Source organism: Nipponia nippon, unplaced genomic scaffold (assembly GCF_047370975.1).
Source record: "Nipponia nippon isolate SJK-2023a ecotype South Korea unplaced genomic scaffold, ASM4737097v1 scaffold_12, whole genome shotgun sequence".
Lineage (NCBI taxonomy): Eukaryota > Metazoa > Chordata > Aves > Pelecaniformes > Threskiornithidae > Nipponia > Nipponia nippon.
In genome coordinates, this window is record NW_028262313.1 from 15,248,803 (window position 1) to 15,254,589 (window position 5,787).

Here is a 5,787-nt window from a genome sequence, read left to right on the forward strand (position 1 = left end):
GCATTTGCTCTGGGAAGCTCATTATATGAGACGTCAGGTCATGTAAATCATAGGAAACAAATACAAACATCCATCAGAAAAATGCAGATAGTCATTACAGGCAGCAGAGAGGAGTTGAATTATTATGCAAAATTTATTTTGACTATTAAAATACAAAGAGGTGACACAAAATTGTTCTTTAAACAAACATAAACTACAAGCACTCTGACAGGAGGTTTTGTTTATAAATGTTTCATCTCCTCAGTATACCATGGCTGTAAACAGTACCTGAAAAACAAAGGAGGGGGGAAAAAAAGAAAAAAAATAACAACGATCCAATATTTGGGTCATCAGATCTTTTCTTTTGTTCGAGAGAGAACTGTTCTTTCTACATCTGAATAATCAATGCAAGATAGGAAGAAATAGAGTGTAATTACTGCATGTGAGTCATTTGTTACAGATCCTGTCGGCTCGGAGAGAACAGAAGCGAGCACTGCTTCTTGACAAGCAATTTTTTTTTTTAGGGAGATGCACTAAACAGCTTGGCAGAAATATGCAGGTGCCCAAGAATAGAAAACCAAGTAGCAGGAGATACTAAACCGGGGGGGCTATTACCACCCTCCAAATGGAGAGGAACCCACTCACCTGTTCCCAGCACCAGCCGTGACTCCAGGAGGTGGCCCGGCTTCTGCGGGAGTTCGTTTCCTTGGTCATTAAAACAAACCCTTGGGTGTCCTTCCTGTTTCTTTTTCATTTGCTCGACGAAGCCCAATTCATGCCTGTTAACAGAACAGATAAGAGTATTTTTAGTTGGTCCACCAGGGAAGCAAGATCTTTAAGTCCAGATACAGCAGCTAAGCACTTGAACCCTAACTAATATTGATAATTTTGAAGCACCATAAATTACAACCAAAGTATAATTTCCCTACATTGCATGCAAATAAAAGTATCTTTTCACTATTGAAAAGCTCAGTGACACAACATTTAAAGGACACCATTTTAGAGCAATATCATTAAGAAGAGTAGCGGGTCGGAAAGGAGTTTTGGAAGCCTTCAATCTGAATTGGTTTTATACAAGATAAAAGCAGGGCTGGTGGGTCACGTTTTCAGATGGAACACAGACATTTGGTGCTGAAACCCCTCAAAGGTATATCTAAATCCCCTAGACCGCTTTGGAAAATCACAGTACATCTTCCTGAGCGATGCAGGTCCCTTCCAACAGCCACAGGATAATGTTTAATGAGTCACATCTCCTCTTAGTCTTGTTCCATCTCTCACTATTGTAAATCACTCTAATCTCATTTTATGAACACCGCATAAGAAGGCAGGCACTGAAAATTACAAATAATAGGTCAAACTGTGATTTGTGAATGGTGAATGCAATACCCTTTCCATTACCTGGAAGTTGTTTGTATGATGGAAAGGAAGAACTGGACCTTACAATGAAACAGAATAAAGCAGATTTATTGGATCTTTTACCATCTGAAAAAATGTTTACAGTGTTACTAATGTAAGACTGATTGATACCAACTGTACATTTCTTCTATTGCTGCTCCATGGTGGGATAAATTAGTATGCGCTGAACTTTCCTTGGGTAACAAGCCAGAGTGCCCGACCACTGCCAATCTCAGTACATTCAGTGCTGCCAATATAAATTGCCTAGTCCCTTTGCAACCAGATAAATGGAGTACAATTCCAGTAAAATAAACACAATTCCAGCACTGAAAGAAATTGCATCTGCTGGTGATGTCCTTTCTACCGAAGCGCAAAAGGGGGTTGTGACAAGGAGCTAAACACAGTTAGAGATGCAGTGAGCAGTTCTCGAGTTCACCCAGAGACAGAGAAGAAGAAAAATACTGTGGGATCCAGTTCCTTCTGGCCGTGTTTTTGGAAAGCATTGTGACTACAGCTTTCGCAGGGGGCCTGGTTAGCACCTGGGAAAGCCCCTGGCCTGGTGAGCAGTGCGCCCAGCAAGCCTGTGCCAGCACCCGCAGGTAGCTGATGCTCTTGCGGAAACGCTGACAAAGGAAAGTGAGAACGGTACAATAGAAACGGGGGGAAAAAGAGTTAAAATAAATGCCATCAGCTATTGTGCCATTTTGTATCAAGAAAGGCTCCTGATCTTCTTAGAAACAGCGAGCTTGAAAAACCATGAGCGCTGGTGAGTGTGGCTAAGTGGGGCAAAGCATTTCCAACCTCAAAACAAGGGTAGGTTCGTGGAGGTCTGGTTACACGCTGCATATTTTGATTGCCAGACCTACATCTGAACCTCCTGGCGTGGGACCACTCGGGGAGTGCTTGTGCTCCAGCGCAGTATTTAGGATTAAGTCTCCATAGAGGCTCTTGCGAGTGAGCAGATAGTGTGATCCACCTCTGGGAAGTGACGCCTGGCTCAGCCCTTCCCGGGGAGCCAGCGCAGCCCCCCCAGCCCCCTGCAGCTGAGCGCTGGCACAGACATCCCTGCACATCTGCAATGCACGGCTTAGATAGATGGCACTGTCCCAGGGGGGCTATTTAGTGACTTGACGCTACGTCATGGTGTGGCTTAATATGTAATCCTAGAGGAGCTCACCTGGTGACATCTTTATCTTGAAAGCAGCAGCAGCCGGTGTGTGCTATTTTCAGCTTCGCAGGCTTGTTCTGAGCATCTCCCCCGCTGTTTCTCGAGTCGAAGCCCCAGACGAGTTCATCGCAAAGGGAAAACGAGCGATGCCTCAGGTGAGCACACAGGAATGTGTCTGGAGTGGGGAAGGAGCCCACTGGTCTGTCCTGACCCCTTCCCAAACGCCAGCTGGGAAAGAGGACCTCCAGCCCCTTACCTGGTCCAGCAGCCCTCATCCCTTTGGACGGGCAGAGGTTGTCCCTGCTTTTGATGGGGCTAACACCAGGCTTGGTACCAGAACACCCTGCCCCATGCCCGCTCTTCTCGCTTTGGACGTGCACTACCGATAAACTATTGCTGTATTATTTTAGACAAGGGAGACTTATTAGAGTCTCCTGTAAATCAGGCCTGAAATTACCGCTGTGGTTTCTCAATAAGCCTGAGTCCTGCTGAACAGCTCACATGGCTTCTGGTTGAAATTCCTATTTTAAAACCACTTTTGTGGCTCCCCCATGAAAGCAGCTCAATCTGTAGCTGTACACCATGGCGCAGCGTGGCCCGCCAAGCCGGGAGAGGCTCTTTCCCTTTAATGACAGCCATCTGCAGGTTCCTATAACTTAGCAATGTTCCCAGCTATGATTTATGGAGGGTGCTTAGCTTTACGGTATAATCTTTACTATTTTACAGGGTTCCCTTTTTCTCAGTTAAATGTTGTTTTCTGAATAATTCCAAGCTGCCAGTAGGTTTACAGAGGAGAAAACTGGAATGAATCTCTCCTTGTTTTTATTTACTCCTATTTGAGTACTGTGTTTCTGCATCCATTTTGGAGATTTACAGTGGTATTAAGGTTGCTTCCCTCATCCTCATTTTATAGATTTCTGCTGCAATCATTTTGAAAGCCAGAAAGCCAACAGGAAAATTAGGAAATTAGATAGCATGTGTCTATTCCCTCCAGTGCCCTGATGAAGAAAGGGAGAAGAAAAAGAAACCGAAGGCATAATAAATAACACTATATACCCCAGAGTCCCCTCGCTGATGCTGGCACCTCCTCTAGGCATCCCACCGCATCCCAACCTGCCAGTGCTGCTCTGACCCCGGGAATGCCAGGCTGTACAGCGCCTGCGGGAGGCTCCTGCGGCGGCTGTCGAGGCAGCGGTGGTCCAAGTGCCAAGTTCACAGGCTAATTGTTTATCTAATTTTAATTGCTAATGGTGGCCCATGGCATGGCAGCTCCCTGCACTGAAGTTATCTCAGCCAAGTGTTCAAGTTTATTGCAGATAATCACCCTAGAAAGAGAAAAGTGATGGTGGTGACCACAAAATTTGGGGACGATGGTGGGGTGGAATCCCCATGTGGCTTACTGTGTATGACTTGAAACACCATCTCCATCACCCGGCTCCCCGTGTCCCCCCTCTGAGGGCAGAGGAGTCACATAAGCATGACAAGCTGGACTCATAATCATCCCAAACACTGGGAGAGTTACAGATGCTGCTGGAGCAGACGGCGTTTTTGCTTTCACCTGCGCCACAGCGGCAAAGTGCTGCCGTGAGGGGAGGACGCCAGGCACAGACCCTCCTGCAGCTCACTGCACCCAGGGAGTTGCACTAACTTGCTCCAGCACCACCAGCTCAGCAGAAGAACAACCTCCAAAATCAACCTTTCAAATCATTCACGTGACTGTACGGACCCAACTTAAGTCTTTCAAATCAAAATAAGCATGCTGAGACTTGCAAAGGAGTTGCTTACCTAGTGATAAGCAAGGGCTGGTTATCTCGCGAGAGCTGGTACCACCTGCAGCCAGCGACAACCTCATCCGCAGCGCTGGCGCTATTCACCTAGGTGCAGGTTTCTGCTCTGTTGTACATGTTAGTTGTTGCAGGCAAAATAAAAATGCTGGAAATTAGCCCAGGTCACAAAGTTATCTATTTCTTCTGATTTCTTCCCATCTTGGATTACAAAGATGGGTATATTACAAAGTTAGTTCTTGCTCTCATTTCCAGTGATGGGTTGACTAAGGAAGGGGTTTTGCTTGCTCATTTTACCCCAGATATGGCTGATTTTCCACCTACCTTTAAAATGTGACTCATCTATTTTGTGTGGTACATTAGCCTTGATTCAGGTTAAGAACAGGTATTTTCATTTAAACAGAGAGAACATCCAAGTTCATCTTTCCTGCTCTTCATGGAAACATCTGTGAAACGAAGCAACCGAACACAGCAAAATGTTGAAATTGCATCCTACAAAAACACCATTTCCATTTAGCCCTGTGAGTTAGAAAGGAATTCAAATATAAAGTATGATTTTGTCTTCACAGACTCAACCTTTATGCAACATAAAATATAACTTTATATTAATATATGACACGATATACAAATAAAGCCAAAACCAACTTTTTACTGTACATATTCTTTACATTTGTATATTTTTATACCTTAAAATGCATGTTTAAAACTCATTTAAATTATAATATAAATTATTCTCATTGCATGATTTGTACTTTGATTTGACACTTGCTGTTCTGATAGGCAACAGGGGATTTTCTAATGCTGTACATTGGATATAAAATATAAAGATGAAAATGGAGGGGGAAAAGCAATATAAATAGAACAACGACAAAATAAAGAAAACTCAAATGGGCTGCTGGCTGTGGCGTGGAGGCCCAGCTGTCCCAGGGAGCCAGCCAGCTGGGCAGCAGGTAAGGAGGGCAGGCAGATGTCTGGCTTCTGCTGACGGCTTTGATGGCATTGACATGATCCCACAGAGTATCTTGATACCATCGAATCAGCATTTTCCAACAGAAAGTGGCTCGGAAAACTATTCTGCTGGAAAATTGTTGACCCGCTCTACTGGCAGCTGATCATTCAGTGATACAGCTGAGTGTTGCACTTCAAAATAAATTAATAAATAAAGAAACAAGCCTTCTTCTCCCCAAACCGGGAGTTTGGCACTCTCTGTCTTGCATTACAAGCAACGCTCATCCCTAGCCACCTTCACATCACTCATGACGGCACAGACCTCTACCCTTTTCCCTTCAATCATGTCCTTTCCAAGCAAGACCCTTAAACATATTCAGTTTTTCCTATCACAGGGACTGGTTCCTATGTCAAATGAGATTTGTTGCTTTTCCCATACCTTCTCTTGTTCTCCTGCAGCCTTTCTGCAATGGACAACCAGAGTTGCAGGCAGGATCAGAGGTGTGGGTGTGC

At 44.7% G+C, this 5,787-nt stretch overlaps 1 long non-coding RNA gene across 1 annotated transcript; it reads right to left on the minus strand.

Annotated features, from left to right (window-relative positions):
* Window positions 1-624: 624 nt before the first annotated feature.
* Window positions 625-4,776, minus strand: LOC148056720 (uncharacterized). Its single transcript, XR_015702817.1, has 5 exons — window positions 4,651-4,776; window positions 4,328-4,435; window positions 3,599-3,867; window positions 2,552-2,717; window positions 625-758 (listed from the first exon to the last, which is right to left on the minus strand). It is a non-coding gene; the product is annotated as an uncharacterized LOC148056720 (long non-coding RNA).
* Window positions 4,777-5,787: the final 1,011 nt, after the last annotated feature.